Consider the following 21,970-nt stretch of genomic DNA (forward strand, 5'->3'; position numbering starts at 1 on the left):
TTTAGGTGCACAATGTAGTGATTCAACTTCACTATACATTATGTTGTGCTCACCACAAGTGTAGCTACCATCTTTCACAATAGGACAGCATTACAGTAACATTGACTATATTCCCTATGCTGTGCTTTTCATTCCTGTGACTTATTCATTCCATAACTGGAAGCCTCTATCTCTCCTTCCCCTTTACCCATTTTGTTCATCGCCCTATACCCCTACCTCAGGCAAACATCAGTTTGTTCTCTGTATTTATAGGTTTGTTCTGCTTTTTGTTGGTTTATTTATTTGATAGATTCTACATGAGTGGAATTATATAATATTGGTCTTTCTCAGTCTCACTTATTTCACTTAGCATAATACCCTCTAGTTCCATCATGCTCTTGCAAATAGCATAATTCTTATCCTTTTTATGGCTGCGTAATACTCATGTCTCTGTGTGTGTGTGTGTGTGTGTGTGTGTGTGTGCATGCACGTGTACCACATCTTCTTTATCTATCAGTGGAAAGTTAGGTTGACTGTCCATACCTTGACTGTTGTAAATCATGCTGCTGCAACAAACATAGGGGTGCATGTATCTTTTCAAATTAGTGTTTTTGTTTCTTTAGGTAAATATCCAGTAGTGGAATTACTGGATCATATGGTATTGACATTTTTAATGTTTTTAGAATCATCATAATGTTTTCCACACTGGCTATACCAATTTTTTTCCCACCAACAGTGCATGAAGATTCCTTTTTCTCCCCATCCTTGCTAACACGTTATTTCCCGTGTGTTTTTACATTTTTTTTTACTGTAGCCATTCTGACAGGTATAAGATGATATCTCATTGTGGTTTTGATTTGCATTACTTGATGATTAGTGATGTTGAGAATCTTTTATGTGTCTGTTGCCATCTGTATTTCTACTTTGGAAAAGTGTCTATTCAGGTCTTCTACCCATTTTTAATTGGATTGTTTGGGGGTTTTTTAGTGTTAAGTTCTTTATATATTTTGGATATTAACCCCTTATTGCATATAGCATTTGGAAATATCTTCTCTCATTCAATAGAATGCCTTTGCATTTTGTTGATTTCCTTATCTGCTTCATTTCTGAAATCTCTTTAGAATACTGAGTTTGAATTCATTTGAAAACATTCTTTATAAGAAATTTCACAGGTGACTATTTTATGACCTCAACTAGATACTAACATTCTTGGATGTAGGTATCACACCACTCTTTCTTCTGATTGGCCTGATGGCACCTAGTGTAGCATTTTAAAAATGATGACATACAAATAATTCTTTGGGGAACAAAAATCAATAAAATAGTAACATTACTGAGTAAAAAAGCAGTACTGTTATTTTCCAAATTATATTTATTCTGTTCAGGAATTGATAATAAAATGTAATATGGTCAATTAAAAAAATAAGAATATTTATATATTTTTGAAGAAACAATAAGAAATAAGATGATAGCTAACATAATCACTTATGAAAAAAGAGCCCTAAATTTGAAAGAGGATCAATGAATAATATATAGATAATTTAATCTATCCATGCATACAACTCATTTTCGTTTCCCTAAAACAGATTATTAAATAACTACTTAGTAACTAATTAATTCTATTAATAGTGAAACAAGTAAAAAATGTAGATAATCTTCAATTAAACCCATGGGCATAAATGAATATATGTATTTCATATTAGATGTCTTGAATTAGAAACTTTATATATATATATATATATATATATATATATATATATATACACACACATATATATGTATGCATATATTTTTATGTATTGTAGATAACTTTCATATGGGTCTTCACATAATTAATTATTTTCTTATGAAACTTATACAAGACTATGATTAAGGCGGGAGCATCTAGAGTGCCACCACAGCCATCAAATCTCCTAGGAATAATATACATCTTCAATTTTAAAAAATTAAAATAGAAATAAATTGCATCATTTTATAAATTCAGTGAGATGAAAAATTCATTACCGCAACAGTGGGCACCAGAATTTAGAAAACAATAATTGATGATTCACTTTAGGTAAAGCAACCAAAGTGTCTAGTACATTCCAGTAAAACCAAAAAGACAGCTTAACCTTTTTGCACTAGAAGTGATCAAAACTTAAATATGGGCAGGGAGAGAGCCAAGAGCTGAGAAGCAGAGAAAGAGAAAAAGAGACATTAGCAAGACTAAAAATTAGGCGGGCACAGGGTTGAAAACAGGTAAAATAAAATTCTGATGTTGAGGTAACAGACGGACTTTTAAAAACAGGGATGTCTCATATTTTATGTGAAATTGTGTGTATTATGACATCACAATCCTGGCCTTCCAAACCCAAACACTTAATAAAATGTAACCTCATATGCCTTTTGTGAATGGACTCTGTAATGAAGTTGAGTCTCACATCTGGGTCAACACAATAGGGAGTAAACTGAGGAAGCACAAAATGACAAGAGGATCTTTAAAACGAATCTATTCAATAAAAGCAGGAGCTCATAAAAACAATAGTGACGATATGAAACACTTCTTTTACTCTACCTCTGCAAGGGATTTTGGACTTCACAGGACATGATATGGGGCTCCAGATAATCTTACCAATATATAAAAAAAAGATATATTCTAAGAAACATCAGAAATTAAATGAAGTTAGAAACATGCTAATTAAATAATTTTAAAACTAACTATAACTGAAGAACAGATTCATTTAAAAATATATAAAATAATTAAGTTGGTGTGACATTGGTGACAAATAAATAAATAAATCTGTAACAGAATGAATAATCCAGAAACAGATGGACTTATATACAATATCAACATATCACTGGAATTCAAGCTTATCTTTTGACATTGTATGTCTTGTTCAAAAGAAATTCTAGGCTTCAGCTTCAATAAAGATGAAGTAACAGAAACCAGACTTACCACTTCCACTTTAAACAAGAAAACCAAAATAAATATATGAAAACACTGTTTTCAGACATTAAACAACAGTAACATTGGACTGTTACTTCTAAGAGAAGGGAAACAAGAAAGATGAGTCTTATGATTGCCCCAGTTTGTTACTTGGAGGCAGTCTCCAAGAAGTATCATGGAAGGAAGAGGACAAATAGACCTTGGATGTCTCACTATGTTAAGGAAATAGACAGGAGTTTGGGAAGACCAGGCAGCTGAATTTGTAGGAAAGAATACCAAGGATACAGACACTGCACAGAGACAGCTCTAAAAATCTGCATGGAGGTCCATTTCAGGAGTTAGGTGGCTACTGATTTGGCCTATGTGAGGAGAAATCACTGGAGGCCAGGAAAAGACTCACTGGAAAACAGTAGAATGAACAATTGGCAGAGTTCACAGTATTTGGGAAAAAGATTTCCAACACTTAGGAGAGACATCAAAAAATACTGAGGGACATCCAGAGGAAACTCTAGAAAGTCTTGCCTTAGTGAAAGCATACAGAGGGGGGAAAAAGACATCCTTAACTCCAAAAGAATAAAGATGAGAATTATATCCAATTTCTTATCAGAAACTGAGAAACAAAAGACAATGGAGAATGCTTCAAAACACTGAAATAAAAAAACAACACAAAAATAAAACCATCAATTCAGAAACCTACACTCAACAAAAACATTTTTCAGTAATTAAAGTGAAGAAATATTTTTTCAGACAAAAAATTGAGAGAATTCTTTGCCAGCCCATAAGAACCACAAAAAGAAGTCTTCAGGTAGAAGTAAAATGATATAAATGGAAATTTTCATCTATGCAAAAGATGAAGAGTAATGAAAATGGTAAATACATGGGTAAATACAGAGCATACTGTTTCCCACTTTAATAATTTTTAAATAAATATTTATTCACTATTTATTTTCAGAGAGGGAGAGACACAGAGAGAAAGCACACAAGCAGGGGAAGGGCAGAGAGAGAATCCCAAGCAGGCTCCATGCTGTCAGCACAGAGCCCAACACGGAGCTTGATCCAATGACCATAAGATCACGATCTGAGCTGAAATCAAGAGTCAGATGATTAACTGACTGAGCCACCCAGGCACCTCCCATTTTAATCATTTTGAAAGATAATCATATAAGAAAAATAATAGTGAATTATTATAAGTTCTTTAACATACAGAGAGGTAAAATTATAAAAGCAAGAAAACAAGAAGGTATGGGGAAATAAACAGTGTATTTTTTATTACTCTTACATTTACATGAGACAGCATAATATTTGTTGGTGAACTGAAAAGTTAGAAATAATGCAGACTTTGGGTAACCAGTAAACAAATAAAAAGGTACAGATGGGAAAAAACAGTGAATACAAAATGGAATCATAAATTATATTCATTTTATCTAAAAAAGGGGAAGGGGGAAAAGTAACAAAGAACAGATAAGAGAAATAGAAAACAAATATCAAGACAGTTGATTAAAAAAAAGAGAGAGAGAGCTGATTTAAACCCAAACATAGGAATAATAACTTAAGACTATAAATGGTTTGAAAAATCTAATTAAACGGTAGAGATTGAATAAAAACTATATACTAGCTACCAATAAAAATTACTGTAAGTATGATGACACACAGATTAAAATTTAAAAATGGAGGAAGAAACAATCTGGAAACACTATTTAAAAGAAAACTAGAATGGCTGCATCAACACCAGAAAAGAAGATCTAAAAGCAATGGATAATATCAGGATGAAAAGGATAATTACATAGTGTTAAAGGGGTCAATTTACCAAGAGGACATAACATTCCTAAAGGTTTATTCATTTAATAAAATATCTTTTAAAAACATGAAGTAAAAACTGGTGGAATGTAAAGAGAAATACAAAAATAGCAATTACAGTAAGATATCTGAACATGTCTTTCTCAATCATTGGTATAACAAGTACAGAAAAAGTAAGTATATAGAAGACTTGAAAAATATTATCAATTGCCTTGATCTAATTAACATCTGTAGAACATTTTTATTTCATGTGCACGTTGAACAATCACCACAATGAACAATACTCTAGGTCATAAGACAAATTCAATAAATTAAAAAGATTGCAACTATACAATGTATGATACCACGATGGAATTAAATGAGAAATCAGTAACAAAAATGTATCTGGAAACTCCACAATATTAGATTCCAATACTAATCTAACAACAATATTCTTGTAAATAACACATGGGTCAAAAGGGAAAAAAAACATAATACATTAAGAAATATATCAATTGATGGGGCACCTGGGTAGCTCAGTCAGTTAAGCATCTGACTCTTGATTTTGGCTCAGGTCATAACCTCACAGTTCAGGAGATCAAGCCCTGCGTCAGGCTCTGTGCTGACAGTGTAGAGCTTGCTTGGGATTTTCTCTCTCTCAAAATAAATAAATAAAATTAAACTTAAATTTTAAATTATACATATAATATAAATTAATGTATATTAATTATATTTATATAATTATATAAATTATATAATATAAATATATTATATATAAGTTATATATAATGTAATTTATATATGTTTTTATATATATACAAAGAAAACAAAAACACCCCATATCATAACTTGCAGATGCAACTAAACCAGTGCATAGAAAGAAATTTGTAGCATTAAATGCTTATGTTAGAAAAGAAGGAAATTGTTAAATCATTTTCCTTAAGTTTCTACCTTAAAAAACTAAAAAGAATAAACAAGGAAATTAAGCACAAAATAGACAGAAGGAAGAAAATAATAAAGGTAAAAGCAGATATCTATGAAATAGAAGACAGACAAATAATACAGGAAAATCAGTGAAACCAAAAACTAGTTATTTGAAAGAATCAATAAAATTGATAAAATTCCAAACAGATTAATCAAGGAAAAAGAGAAATGACAACAAATTACCAATATCAGGAATGAAAGAGAGGACATTACTCAGATTACAGACAAAACCATTAGAAAATAATATTATGGACAATTTTATAACTTGGTGAAAAAAAATTCCTTGGAAGATATGACTCAGCATGAAATAGATTCCCCAAATAGCCCTTATCAAAGAAAAGAATTAAACTCAAGTTTAAAAACCTTTCCAAAAGAAAATTTCAAGCCAAGATAGCATCACTGGGAATTCTACCGAATATTTAAGTAAAAAATAGTATCAACTCTACATAAGCTATTCCATAAAGTGGAAGAGGAGGGAACATCTCCCAACTCACATGATAAAGCCAACATTAGCCTGATCCAAAACCAAACAAAACTGTAAGAAACTACAGATCAATGTCTTTTATGATCACATACATGAAAATAAATTCCTACCAAAATTTTAGCAAATTTAGTTCTCTGATATTTAAAATATATAATATATAGATTAAATGCATATAATAAACATATATTGCACTTAAAAAATAATACATGAAAGGCATATAAAAGGCATATGAAATGTGACCAAGTAGATGCAAGATGGGTTTAACGTTCCAAAAATAATGTGATTTCCCATACTAAAATATTTTTTAAAAAGGAAAAAAACATATGATCATCTCAATAGATGCCAAAAAGTATTTCACAAAATTCAGCATCTATTCATGATATTTTAAGCTAATTATAAACAGAAGGGAACCTTTTAATCTGAAACAGGATATGTGTTACAGTCTGAATTGTGTTCACCCCAAATTCATTTGTTAAAGCTCTAACCCGCAATATGATTATATTCAGAAACAGGACCTTTAATGAAATTAAGTTTAAATAAAGTCATGAGTGGAGCCCTAATTCAATAGGACTAGTTACAAATTTCTCTGTCTCTCTCTCCCAATCTGTCCTTCCCATCTCTCACACTCTGCCTCTGCCTCTGTCTCTCCTTTTGGACAGACAAGAGGCCAAGTGAGGACACAGCAAGAAAGCAGCCATCCACAAGCCAGGAAGAGAGCCCTCACCAGAAACCAACTCTAACAATACTCTGATTTTGGACTCCTGTCCTCCAGAACTACGACAAAACACATTTCTGCTGTTTAAGCCACCCAGCCTGTGGTATTTTATTATGGCAACCCAAGCAGACTAATATGGCATCTCTGAAAATCCCACAGTTAACATCATTCTTATATGGTGAAATACTAAAAACACTAAATGTTTTCCCTTTAAGATCAAGAACAAAAAGTAATGTTGGCATTTACCATATATATATATCAATATTGTACTGAATATCTAGGCTAGTAAAATAAAGCAAAAAGAAGAAATACAGGCATACAATTTGAAAAAAAAGAAGAAAAACTTTTTTCAGAAAAAAATTGTTCATGCAGAAAATTCTGAGGAAATATATGCAAAGCTATTATAACTAAAAAATGACTTACCAAATACACAGAATAAAGTCAAATGTACAGAAACCAACTGTACAAAATATACTAGATATAAATATTAGAAATTTAAATTTTAACAAGAAATTTAATTTTAATAAAAAATTTTAATATAAAAGTAGAAATTTTAATTTTATATGTTCAAATAACATAACATCAAATTATGAAATACCTAGGGATGATTTTTTTTAATTTTGTCTAACTTGTAAAACTTCATTGAAATAAGTTAAATATTCAAATTAACAAAAATACAAAACTTGTTCATAAACTGAATGACTCAATATTGTTCAATGTCAACTGTCCCCAAATTTATTCAACAAAATCAAAATTAAAATTTGAGCAGGTTTTTTTGTAGAAGTAACTCTTCTATAATTTCCATGGAAATGCAAAGAACATTAGCCATTAAGGAAATGCAAATTAAAACCACAATGAGTGAGATACCACTATTCACCCAGTAGAAAGGCAAAATAAAAAGACTGATCTTACTAAGTGCTGGGAAGCATGTAAAACAATTACAATTCTCATATATTGCTGGTGCAAATGCAAAATGGTACAGGCACCTAAGAAAATCATTGGCAGTTTCTTAACAAAGTTTCTTGTAAAATTACATACACACTTATCATTCAACCCAGTAATCCCACTCTTAGGTATTTACTCTAGAGAAATAAAACATATGTCCATATACAGACCTGTATAAGACTGTTCATAGTAACTACATACATGATAGCCAAAAATCAGCTATACCTATGATACCCAGATATCCATACATAAGTGGATAAACCCATTGTGGTATATCTATGTAACTGAATACTACTCATGATTAAAAAAGGAATAAACTAATTGAGCACAAACAACATGGATGAATCACAGAAGTATTATGTTGAGTGAAAAAAATCCAGACATAAAAGACTACTTGCTGTATTGTTTAATTAATATGAACTCTTAGAAAAATCTAAGCTATGGGTAGAAAGCAGATCAATAGTTGCCAGAGGCTAGCAGTAGAGAAAAAGGATCAACTGCAATGGCACAATGGAGGTTTGTTTAGGTGATGCAAACTTTCTCATTCCTAAATGTACTTGTGGGGTATACAACTTTACTGAATGTATATATCATACAATATGTATACTTATTGTACTTCAATAAAGCTGATTTTCAAAAATTAAGAAGAAACTTCACATTTGTAACTACATATGGTAATAGATGTTAACTAGACTTATTGTGGTGATTTTACAATATTTACAAATGAAATCATTATATTGTACATCTGAAATTAATATATTATTATATGTCAATTATGCCTCAATAAAAAATGCAGAAACTGCATTAAAATATGGAAAAAATTAGTCAGAAAAAATTCACAGATATTTCAATGAAGATCTAAAGAAGGTTAAGAAGAGAAAACCAGTTACTTAGTTTCCAGATCGTAAACAACATTCCATGAGAGCACATCATGGAATGCCTGAAGCTCCTCAGACCACAGTTGAAAAACATCTATCATGATAACTGAGGCATTCCAAATCAATGAGGAAGGCTGGACTAGTCATCAAGTGGTAGTGTGTCACTAACCTAGCCATTTAGAAATAAAATAAGCTAGACTCTTGTCTTAAATCATACCTCAGAATAAATTCTTTACAGATTAAACATTAAACATAAAAAAGTAACAGAGGAAAATGTTAAATAATTAGTCATATAACTTCATGTAGGACAAGCTTTTGTAAGCATGGCTTCATGGCCAGAAACTATAAGGAAAAGATTAACAACTCTTGGGGGAAATACAAATGAAATTAGAATTGACAATATAGAAAAAAATTTTTAATTGGTGAGACAAAAGACTAATATCCTTTAAAAATATAAAGTTGGTATTAAATAGCAATAAGAAAAAGAAGATTATACTAATAGGGGGAAAAAGCAAGACATGAACAAGAAATTCACAAAAGACAGTGCAATGGCTACTAAATATTTGAAAATATATGACTAATGAACAAATCCAATGTTGAAATATCAAAGTTCACCTGCCTAAATAAAGAATACCCTTGTTGTAAGAACGTAGTGCTAGTGGAAATACATGTTTACATCTTTCTGGAGAGCATTTTGCAGTAAGTATCAAATGTCTAAATCTTCATCATTTTTAAAAGTTTTAAAATTTACTTTATAATCTGATATATAAAGAGTTGTGTTTAGCTCAGAACTGTTTATATGGTGGAAAACCATCCTAAATGTTCATAAATATCAGATGCTACAAACACAGTCTGAAGCCACTGAAAATGAGAATGTAACCAATAATTATTGACATAGAAAAATATCCATGGCGGGTACCTGGGTGTCTCAATCTGTTAAGTGTCAGACTTTAGCTCAGGTCATGATCTGGCGATTCGTGGGTTCAAGCCCCACATCCAGGTCTGTGCTGACAGCTCAGAGCCTGGAGCCTGCTTCAGATTCTGTGTCTCCCTCTCCCTCTGCCCCTCCCCCACTCATACTCTGTCTCTGTCTCTGTCTCTCTCTCTCTCTAAAAAATAAAATTAAAAAAATATGTATCCATGGCAAGGGGTTAGATAAAATATGAATATACTTTGCATGAAGACTCATTAAAAAAAACTATCTTTCTACTCATCTGTCTCTCTTTTTACCTACATATACATACACATACACACAGATACACAGGTATGGAAAGTTATACTAAAAGATCAATACAAGTTATCTGTGATTAGCAAAATTAAAGGAAAGCTTTTTTTTTATTTTTTATATTTGTCTATATTATCTGAATTATTTATGTGTAAAAATAAGACTGTTTAAAGGATTATTTACAATGTAATTTCAAATTTCAAACTGGACAAGAAAAAGTAAATCTGGACATTTTCTAAAAGCTTAAAAACAATGTGTAGATAGTCATCATAATCAATGTTTACACCAAGTACAATCTACAGCAAGTTTTACTGTTTTTTTTTAAGTGTCAGACTAAAAATTCTAGAAAAATATCTTGAGGATTTCTTTCCCACATGAAATGCTACCTAAGGATCTACTAAATAGTCTTTCTGCTGCCCTTATCCCTAGTGTTTCACTTTGTGGCTTTATATATCCAATAAAAGATCTTACTGGCTTTAAGTTTCTTTTCTTTGAAAATTATTTTCTGCTAGGTCTTAAGAAAATAAAGTGGAACTGTGGTTTGCATCTTATTTGAGAAAGATAGATAACCTTGAGTCTTAAACCTTCTCTGGCATTTTCTTGATCTTCACTAACCATGACCAAGGTAGAATGGTCTCATCTGCAAATTACTAAAAATAATCAGCTCTGGGAAGTGACCTTGGATGAAGCAATGTTAAATTGGCCAGGAAATTTTTTTGAGGCATCACTGTTATTAACTCGCAATTTTTTCATTTCACTCTGCCACTGATGCTTGGCAGGTTATAATTTTTCATTTTCGCACTTGGATGAAACTCAGTGAAGTAGAGATTATGGAGATAGTAGTGGAGAATTTTTACAAAGGGATTTCCCCCCTCACTCCATAATATTATATGGCTACAAAATGGATTTCTATTGGAGACAACTTATCAGTTGAAGATACGTAATCAGATTGTTAAGATAACAGTACTGACCTACACCATATTTAAAAATTTTTTAAAGTGCTGCCTTCTGTATACAGAGTTGATGTTATGACCAATTTATATACTTGGAAACATTTCCTTAGTGGAGATGGTTTAGGCTGATTCTTCTTTGACAACTCCATGCTTTCAAGAGTTTATTTGCTGGGATTAAAGAAAATGTCTATGAAAACAGAAAACACTTCTTTATACAGAGATGTCCAGTGACACAGATTGGAAATAAACTTGTACTACTATTAATGAACTAGGAGCTAATTTTAGATAGGTGGCATCTACTTTTGGTGCATCCTTCCTCCTTCTTTACCTCCATAAAACCAGTCGCAGTGCCAGTAGTCTGGTGATGACCACTTATATCCAGATTCTTCCAGAATCTCCTTTCAGCATGCTATTCACTAGCCATTTTATGATAGGCACTAAATAGGTAAGTTGTTATTCCCTCAAGTAAAAGAGGACAGAATATTCATTTTAAAAATAAAGAATACTATAATAAGGAACATAGTAAATCAGAGAACAAATTTGAGTTTGGCAATATCCCTTAAATCCGAAGACAATATTTAAATGGGTAGCTAGAATAGAGACTTAGAGACCAGTCTCCTCCAGTCTTAAAAAACTAAGAAATGTAGGGGTGCCTGGGTGGCACAGTCGGTTGAGCATCCAACTCTTGATCTTGGCTCAGGTCATGATCTTGTGGTTTGTGGGTTTGAGGCCCGCAACGGGCTCTATACTGATGACGTGAAGCCTGCTTGGGATTCTGTCTCTCCTTCTCTCTGCCTCTCCCCAGCTTGTGCTCTCTCTCTCTCTCAAAATAAATTAAAAAATTTTTAAAAATTAAAAAAAATGAGAAATGCCTACTTGAGTCACTAATTCCCTTAACTTATTTTGATTTGATCATTAGTATCCAATTGCACCCAGGGTAGTGTCAAGCTAGAATACCAAACCAGGGACAACTATTTACTAGGACAACCATTACTTTCTTCCTGAAAATCTTTATGTGTCATCACCATGTTACTTAAAAAGAAAATCAGGGCTGCCTGAGTGGCTCAGTCAGTTAAGCACTGGACTCTTGATTTCAGCTCAGGTCATTATCTCACCATCATGAGATCAAGCGCTGAGTGCAGCTCCACCCTGGGCATGGTACCTGCTTAAGATTCTCTGTCTTCCTCTCCCTCTGCCCCTCCCCAACTTGTGCACACCCCCAAAAATAAATAAATAAATAAATAAACAAACAAACAAATAAATAAATATTAAACTGCTACTGTCCCCCAGAACATATGAATTTGAGGTCTTGTATCTAATTGTAGAATAAAATATTTTGTTCCCCTAAGAAAACTGAGTTAAACACTATTTCACCACAGACATTATAATTACCTCACAATATAATTTTGATATAAATGGGACTGCTACCTATCTTTTTTTTGTCTAACTACTGGCAAAATATGTAAATTGACAGAAGAGCTGCATAGCAAAGGGCTTCCTTTGAGTGACTACAGCATCTTGGCGTTGAACAGATCAAATGCTTTTACAGCAACAGTTTAGAGTAATATTTTGTTTTTAAGTGAAGTTCCAAAATGATATACAGAAATGAAATTAACCATTTCATTGAGATAAAGAGGTAAAGTTTCCAATCTAAAATTTTTAAAAAAGAGGACTGGGGGGCGCCTGGGTGGCTCAGTCAGTTAAGCGTCCGACTTCAGCTCAGGTCACGATCTCACAGTCCGTGAGTTCGAGCCCCGCGTCGGGCTCTGGGCTGATGGCTCAGAGCCTTGAGCCTGCTTCTGATTCTGTGTCTCCCTCTCTCTCTGCCCCTCCTCCGTTCATACTCTGTCTCTCTCTGTCTCAAAAATAAAAATAAATGTTAAAAAAATTTAAAAAATAATAATAAAAAAGAGGATTGGTAAGATGATAATATCAAACATACACCTTTATTAATCTGCATGATACACAGTACATGCTAAAGTTTTAAGAAATATAATTAAAATAAGTTATTTTAATACAAATAATAAAGGTAAAACAAAGATGATACATTTTAAATGTAATACAGGTCCTTAATTAATTTTTGCATTTTTAATAGACATGTTTAATAAAATGTTTTTGTTATAAATACTAATTAATAGCAAATAGTCCACCAAATAGCATATAGTCAATAATAAGATATTTGTTTTTCTATCAGCCTCTGAAGTGGAAAAAAAGGGAAAAAAAGCAGGAGGAAGAGGGACCAAAGGAAGAGACTGCTCCTTCCTTTCTTTCTCTAAAGCTCTAGAGAGACAAATACAATGCTCCAAAGATTAGAATCAGGTCTACTCTTGTCCTACTGGGCAGGCTCCATTTCAAGCAAAAGGTAGAGTAGTTTGGCTTGTTCCTCTATAAAAGCTGGTAACACAGAGAAAGTTAGCCTAGATTTTCTATGCATTAAGGTAGCAGTATTTGGTGCACAAGCTACAGAGAAACCTATTAAAATTTCCTACTTTTGAAAAATAATGTCAAGATTCATCATTTATATTGTGAAAATTGCTGATTTGACCCTTCCACAGAAAATACTGAAAACTGAAAGACTAAATAGCATACAATCATTCATCCTAGCAGTAAGTAATAAGAAACAAGGATGGAATATATTTTATTAGAAGATCTACTACAATAGGAGTACTTTATATTTTAATAATAAAAGGAAATTCTTAGCCATAAGTTGGACATATTTTTCTTCTTGCAAAATTATTAAATTTTTAAAAGCAATCCATTTTGTTATTCTTGTATTACAAGACATTCCATAAAATGTTCACCACTTCAAGGTAATTCTATTTGTTCAAAATTGCATTCTTTTTAAAATAGCATTTCTAGTATTAAGGGAAATAAGCAAAATCTCAGTCGGTCATTTTTTAAGTAGTCAAATTATTAAATTAAAATTCCAAAAAGGCATTTTTAAAGGAAAAGTAGTTTGAACAATTACCTTTCTTATCAATAAGGTAAACTGAGCCAAATCGTCAAAAATAAGTATTACCTATTACTAACTTTTGTTTTTATCATAGACTGAGGTAATATAAACAAAAATATAAATAGTTAAGTTATAGTTAGACTTTCTTAAGGAACACTGATATCAAGGACTACTTACAGCATCTGGAAAATCCTTTTGTAGATGCAGAAATACAGCAGACATCTTTGGTACCATTACAGTACTGAGACATGCCGCCTGAGGGGTAGGAAACGCTGCCTCATGCCCTATAACTTGTGTCTTCAACTTTCAGAAACTGGACTGACTAGGCATGTTAAATATTTCCTTATTAGCTTACCTTTATATTTTTTTAAGAAAAGCCAAGAAAAACATCCAGTGCCTTGTTTTATTCATGAGACTGTGCCAGAAATCATTAATAGAAATAAATAGAAATAAAGTTAGGAAATCTCAGCCAAAGCCAAAGATTTCTCTAGACTTTAGTCTTCTCTCTTGAGTGTAGCTATATGTATGATGCAACCCTCACTTTATAATGCACAGACATGTTCAATACTAAAATGACTGTATTAACAGAAAAAAAGTCATAATACTCTGCCTCTGAAATACCAAGGGCGAAGAAGATCTATGAAATGGACAAGAGTGCTTCAATTTAAGTAACACCAGAATTAAACAGCATAGAGAGAGATGATTAGAGCTCAAGAAACTTTTCTCTCGTAGCTGTTTAGGCATTCACTTTCCCTTACTTTCCCTTGCTTTTGAATGGACTCCCCCACCCCTCCTGCGCTGTCAAAGTTTTCTATGAAAAACACCAAGATTATTGTTACTTATACCAAGTATTTTGAGTGCCTAAGACTTGCGCACACACTTAGAAAGTATAACATGTTACTGTGAAGTTGGAAAAAGGATTATTCTCCCCAATCAACAGGTTCTTTAATTCAAAACAGTAAAATATAATATAATATAGTATAATATAATATAATATAATATAATATAATATAATATAAATAATATAATATAATATAATATATAATATATATACACACAGTGATAGCTAATAATAGACATGAAAATGATTTACTAATGAAAAATAGAGCTAAGAAAAAAGATTTGAGATAATTTAATGACCACAAATAATGTGTATCAAAAATGCTGTATCAGTTTTTAATTACTTATCATAATGCATTTACTAAATGAATATAATGGCATTTTAGAAAAGAGAAATATTTCAGGTAGGATAGCAGGAAAAAAACTTAAGCAGTTAAAAAAATAAAAAAGAGATTTTTGTCTTTCAAATAAGTCACAGGTGAAGCTGACGTTGCTGTATGGACTACACTTTAGAATCACTGACTTAGGGATTCCTCTATGTTTGAGATTGTTCAGCATAGATGAGGTAGACACTCAAACTGTAGAAGATCTGAGGCAGGAGACTATGTGAGAATAGCTATTTCAGAGACTGAAGGTACATGGTACAAACAAATCATGACAAAATGCTACCTCGCATCTTCCTAGGTGTCACATGTGTGGGAAGAGGGGTGAGGAAGAGGTCCTCGTGCTGCCCTCATGAAACTTGAAGGATTGGGACCTGAAAGAAGTCACTCTAAAAAAAGCTCTGGCCACTGATTTTGCTATGGATCTCATCCACTCAGCTTAAGACCTGAATAGGAAAAAGATAAGCCTCCCCAAACAAGAAGGAATTCTCCAGCACACTGCCTCCAGACTGTATCTGCACCGTTAGCTCTCCTGGGCTTCAAGCCTGCTGGCCCATACTACAGATTTGGGCTTGCCAGCCTCCATAATCACACCATCCATACTCTGTTGTCTGTCTTTAGCCAAATTTCCTTATCTCTGTCTTTGACATCTGTTTGAGTACACCACTGAGTGATCCTGCATGAATTTCTAAGTATGAACATCTTTTGGAGATTCTTTGCCAAAAACAGGAATTAAAAAAAAATGAGCAAAGGGAAAGGAGCCAAGTATAATTCACTCATATTTTATTTAAATCCACCCTGTTTTTAAAAGTTAAAAAAAAGGCCTAATCAAATATCTGCCTCGTTCTTGGGCTGAAGCACAGTCTATAGCATATCTTTTATCTTGGTTGGGCTGTAATACATTTTTGAATTCTAGTAAGGAGACTGAACCAATAATCAAAAGCTCCAACACACAAAAGCCCAGGACCAGAGGGTTTCACTGGTGAATTCCACCAAATATTCAAAGAAGATTTAATGCCTATCCTTCTCAAATTCCTCCAAAACAATGAAGAGGAGGGAATGCCTCCAAACTCATTTTATGAGGCCAGCATTATCCTGATACCAAAACCAGACAAGGACACAAAAAAAGAAAGAAGGAAAGTTAAAAGAGGAGAGGGGAGGGGAAGAAGGAGAGGGGAGTGAAGGGGAGAGGAAGAGATGGGGGAAGAGAGGAAATTAGGCCAATATCCTTGATGAACATAGATGCAAAAATTTCAAAATGTAGCAGAACAAATTCAACAATATATTAAAAGAATCATACACCATGACCAAGTGGCATATTGGGATTTATTTGTCTCACCTACTGAGAACAACGCTTCTGAGAACAAACATGAACATTTCTGCAAAGCAATATTGCTAATTAAACAATACCTAACAGGCCAAAGTTAACTATCAAGAGATATTCACCAAAGTAATCCCACTGCCACTTTTGCTGAGTTGTGGGAAGAAGCAAACCCTCATGGCTCTGGAAAAATGAAAAATTCATATAAAAAGTAATTTTAATTTCTTAAGTTACAGCTCTAAATATTTCTGAGACTTCTCAACTCTGACCTTCAACTCCAGCAGCAGTGCTCCTCTTCAGTCACCCCATTCCCAGGGTCACATCCTGGGCCACCATCACCTCAAACAGCTTAAATTTCCCACTGATTATAGTCCTCATCATTCCAAAAATCTTACTCCATTGCTACTGATACCTTTGATCTTGAAACTCACTGGAGTTTCTGATGCTCTGACCACCTCTACTTTCTTGGAGGTCATCATCCACTCCCCACCCCACCCCAGCTCTGCCATGTCCCTGTCTAAATACCTTCTGATCCAACCTAGACTTTATGGCACATCATTTCAACAAATTTCTTATCAAAAATCCATTCCCTCTGCTCCAGCCCTGCTAACAAAGGCCTTTCTCAGACCTATCATTTGCCCTCTATGCTCCTGTGCCCAGATTCCTGAAGACTAATGCAGACACCATGCTAAAAATACACTGCCTCTCACCCCAGCTGAGCTCCCCAGGCCACTGAGCTCCCCTTTGGTTGGTCGTCTTTTCCATTCCCCTCAGTGACTATCCCTAATGTCCATTATTCTCTCCAGCACTGTATCTCATCCCAAACCTCTTCTCCTTTAGCAAATAGTTCCTCAGAGTATTATCAAAAAGCATCTTTCTCACTCTCCATTTCCCAGAGATATATTTACCTAGAATCATGCCATCTTTTCCTCATGCCCTAAAGGAAGAAACTTCTACCTTAGGCTGATCCCTCCATCTGTACTTTAAATCCCATTCGCTCTCAGTTACTCAAGATCTTTATATTATCAATGATCTTTTCTCTTTGCTGCATCATCAACTTCCTCTCAACTAGATCCTTCCTTCAGCAACATATAAATATGTTCACATTTCTCCCAGCATAATAAAAATTCTACCTTTGACTTATGCTTACTTCTTCCCTTCCCAAGTACCCTCTTATAAGTATACTCCCTGTCTCCATATCCCCTTTTGCATCTCTCAACCTTTTGCAATTTGCTGCTACTTCAACCACACTATTGGTATTACTCTCACTAAGATCATTTAAATGACTTTCAAGTTTCTAAGTTTAAAGGCCAGGTTTCCATTCTCTTACTTGAGCTCCCTACAATATTTGATACTACTCATCAATTTCCCCTCTTCAAGTGTTCTCCTGGTTTAAATTTTTTTAATGTTTATTTACTTTTGAGAGAGAGAGAGAGAGAGCAGGGGAGGGGCAGAGAGACAGGGAGACACAGAATCGGAAGCAGGCATCAGGCTCTGAGCTGTCAGCACAGAGCCTGATGCAGGGCTTGAACCCATGAACCATGAGATCATGACCTGAGCCAAAGTCAGATGCTCAACCGACTGAGCCACTCAGGCGCTCCATCTCCTGGTTTTAGAGTAACATTATCCCTTGTTTCTCTTCTTCTCTAACTAGTTCTTCTGTTTCCGGGATTCTTCTTCCTACACGTATCAAAAAAAAATGTTTAAAAACACACTGAATGGCATCCCAGTGGATCTTCTGGGCTGAGCCACATATAGCAGGGCTCTGTCATGACAATATCATGCAGGTTGTGACTGTGAGCACTCACAGCCCCATGGGCTTTAATAGTCTGTATGCCATAATCGTGGAGTTTGGTGGCAATGTCACTTTACACGAAGTCATATATGGTGCTATCAGCTGCCCTGAGAAAGAGAAAGGGGGGTCCACTGCTGTGCCAGAAAACAATTAAATTTGGGAAAGTATATACTGTCATACACCTAGGGAAATAAGGATTCCCTAGATGTTTGATGGCCTGCTTTTCCGTCACTCGTAAAGTATTGTGCGCTTGGCCCTGAGGCTTGCTAACATTTTGATTAGTGAGCAAGATGCCTGCAAAATTGGTGACTGGTTGCTTCAAGAAGCTGGAAGATTTGCTGTGTTTCCAGAGACTTCTTACCATCTAGAGAACACATACATCCACCAAGCCCCAGAGCTCCTGAAAGACCATAACACCCAAAGTTGACACCTATTCTTCTATCATTCTCTAGCAAATGACCACCAAAGAGGTGCCTTACTCAGGGGAGCATCAGTATGTGCTCTACACCATAGAGGCCTATCATCTTCATCCATTTCTCTCAGCAGCTGTCTTCACAGACTCCATCTCTGGGAAAAGACAAGATCATCTGCTGCTGCTAAGTGCAGAACTTCTGGTTGACTTTAACTCTTTAAAACCTAAATTTGGCTGATTTTAAACCTATATTAAGATAAACTATTGCTTTGTTTCTATTCATTTTTTTTTTACTTTATTTAAATCCAAGTTAGTTAACATATAGTGTAATAATGGTTTCAGGAGTAGAATTTAGTGATTCATCACTTACATTATAATACCCAATGCTCATCCCAACAAGTGTTTTCCTACACCCATCACCAATTTAGCCCATCCCCCCATCCAACACTTCTCCAGCAAACCTCAGTTTGTTCTCTGTATTTAAGAGTTTCTTATCGTTTGCCTCCCTCTCTGTTTTTATCTTATTTTTACTTCCCTTCAGCTATGTTCATCTGCTTTCTTTCTTAAGTTTCACAAATGAGTGAAATCATAGGATATTTGTCTTTCTCTGACTTATTTTACTCAGCATAAGACATTCTAGTTCCATCCACGTTGCAGCAAATGGCAAGATTTCAATCGTTTGATCACCAAGTAATATTCCATTGTATATATACACCACATCTTCTTTATTCATTCATCAGTGGATAGATATTTAGGCTCTTTCCATAATTATCTATTCATTTTTAAAGAGGATATAGAAGAAAAATATTTGTAGGAGGGATTTTCAGAAAATAAATTTAAAACTCAAAAAAAAGAAAGAAAAAGAATTGCCAGAATGTAAATTTTACATCAATTAAAACTGTTACATTATAACAAAAAATAATAAATATAAATTCAATGCTCCGGAAGCATGATAAATTTGACATTAACAGCATATATACTTTACAAATCAGTGTATTTCAATCAACAGATGGCTGCTTTCAAGATGGTATGGGAGGGGCGCCTGGGTGGCTCAGTCGGTTAAGCATCCGACTTTGGCTCAGGTCATGATCTCACGGAGTTCATGGGTTCGAGCCCCGTGTCGGGTTCTGTGATGACAGCTCAGAGCCTGGAGCCTTCTTCGGATTCTGTGTCTCCCTCTCTCTCTGCCCCTCCCCTGCTCATGCTCTGTCTCTCTCTGTCTCAAAAATAAATAAACATTAAAAAAAATTTGTTTAATTAAAAAAAAAGATGGTATGGGAAAGGAATGGAGAGGAAAACACTGATCTTTCTTTATTTTTTTTGAAGTTTATTAATTTTTGACAGAGAGAGAGAGAGAGAGACAGAGTGTTAGTGGGGGAGGGAGACACAGAATCTGAAGCAGGTTCCAGGCTCTGAGCTGTCAGCCCAGAGCCCAATGCAGAACTTGGACTCACAAACCTCGAGATCATGACCTGAGCCAAAGTAGGACACTTAACCAACTAAGCCACCAGGTGGCCCAGGAGAATGCTGATCTTAAGTGTGCATTAAAGTCTTCTACACTGTTCCAGGGGACACAGTATATTCTTTACAAAATATAAAACTAAACCAAAATTAATTAAACTCAATATGATCATAAAATATCCATCTTACATGAGTAATCTTTAAAAATGTAAGAATTTCTTTAAAAAGGAAGAGAAAATTAAAACTAAGTAAAAGACATGAAAGAATAAAGAGTACAATAGAAATCAATGAAACTGAAAATAACAGAAGAATTTAATTAAACCATAAACTGATTCTTTGAAATAATCAAGAAAAAATAGCCAGACGGGGGGTAAAAAAAGAAAGAAGACACAGATTTTTCACTATCAGGAAATCAGAGATATGGCATCATTCCAAATGCTATCTATTAATTAAGAAAATATCATGAAAAACTTTACACCAATAAATTCTACAACTTAGATAAAACTGAAAAAAATGGTTTCAAACTGTCAAAGCTCACTCAAGAAGAAACAGGTAGCCATTTATACCTCTGTACCTTTTACAGAAATTGTATCTGTAGCTAACACCCTATCCACAAGTAAAAATCTACACCCAGACAGCTTCACCAGAAAAGTTTCCTAAATATTTATGGAAGAGATAATCTCAACACCAAACAAAATCGTCCAGAAAACTGAGGAGGAGGAATATTTCCCAATTCATTCTATAAAACTATCATTACCCTACTACAATTATGTTGCAAGAAAAAGATAATTGAGACCAATATGCCTCACTTTAAAAAATGCAAAACTTGAAAACAAAATTTAGGCCAATGGAAACCAACAATATATAAATGATCGAGTGGGGTTTATTCATTTACCCCAGAAATGCAAGGTTGGCTTAACATTCAAACAGTAATTAATATAGTTCACCATATTTCAGACTGAAAAAAGAAAAACAAGATCATTTTAATGTATGCATAAAAATTATATGACAAAATCCCTTATCCATTCATGCTAAAAATTTTTAGCACATCTGGAATAACAGAGAATTTTCTCACCCTGATAAAGGGCATTGACCAAAAATCCTCCATTTAACATCACACTTAATCTCTTTTCCTAAGATCAAGAAAAACATAAAGATGTTTGTCACCACTTATATACAACATCACTCTGGAGATTCAAGCTAGAGCAGTTGTAAGTGTGTGTGTGTGTGTGTGAGTGAGTTGAGGGGAATGGGGAGTCTAAAATAATAAAAGGATAGGGTGCCTGGGTAGCTCAGTCAGTTAATCTTCTGACTCTGGATTTTGGCTTAGGGCATGATCTCACAGTTTGTGGGTTCGAGTCCCATATTGGGATCCATGCTGGCAGCACGGAGCCTAAGATATTCTCTCTCTCCCTCTCTCTGCCTCTCCCCTGGTCATGTTCTCTCTCAAAATAAATAAAGCTTAAAAAAATTTTTAATTAAAATAAAATAATAAAAGGCATTCAGATTGGAAAGGAAGAACTAAAACTGCCTTTGCAAATAATCTTATAGGACATGATATTCTACACAAATAATCCAGTGGAATCTACAACAAAAAACAAATACTAGAAATAATGAGTTTTAGCATGGTAGTAAGATCCACGGTCAACATATAATATATAAAAAGAACTGTATTTCTATAAGCTAGTAATGAATCATCATAAATTCAAATTTTGAAAAAAATGCCCTTAACACATATAAAAAATATGAAATATTTAGGACAAAATAAGTAACTCTGACAAAATGTACAAGACTTGTGAAATAAAAACTGTAAAATATTGCTAAGAGAATTTAAAGAAGACATCTGTACACAGAGAGGCATACCTTATCCATAGGTCAAAAGAAACAACAATGTGAAGATGTCAATTCTCCCCAAATTGATACAATTCAACATATCCCAG

General features: G+C 33.9%; 1 protein-coding gene and 1 pseudogene across 6 annotated transcripts in view; one reads left to right on the forward strand and one right to left on the reverse strand.

Moving 5' to 3' along the window:
• NAALADL2 (N-acetylated alpha-linked acidic dipeptidase like 2) overlaps window positions 1-21,970 on the reverse strand; it is a 1,341,335-nt gene that overhangs the window by 1,264,343 nt on the left and 55,022 nt on the right. The window contains exon 1 of one of the 6 annotated variants that reach the window (XM_078432150.1): window positions 18,637-18,716. The exons of the other annotated variants lie outside the window; for them this stretch is intronic. The gene's annotated coding sequence lies outside the window, so the exon portion shown is untranslated. Of the gene's footprint in view, window positions 1-18,636; window positions 18,717-21,970 lie in introns of those variants that run through there. 6 annotated transcript variants of the gene reach the window in all.
• On the forward strand, window positions 18,081-18,807 carry LOC132684272 (proto-oncogene serine/threonine-protein kinase mos-like; annotated as a pseudogene).

This window comes from Panthera onca, chromosome C2 (genome assembly GCF_046562875.1).
Source record: "Panthera onca isolate mPanOnc1 chromosome C2, mPanOnc1 haplotype 2, whole genome shotgun sequence".
In the NCBI taxonomy this organism is placed as follows: Eukaryota; Metazoa; Chordata; class Mammalia; order Carnivora; family Felidae; genus Panthera; species Panthera onca.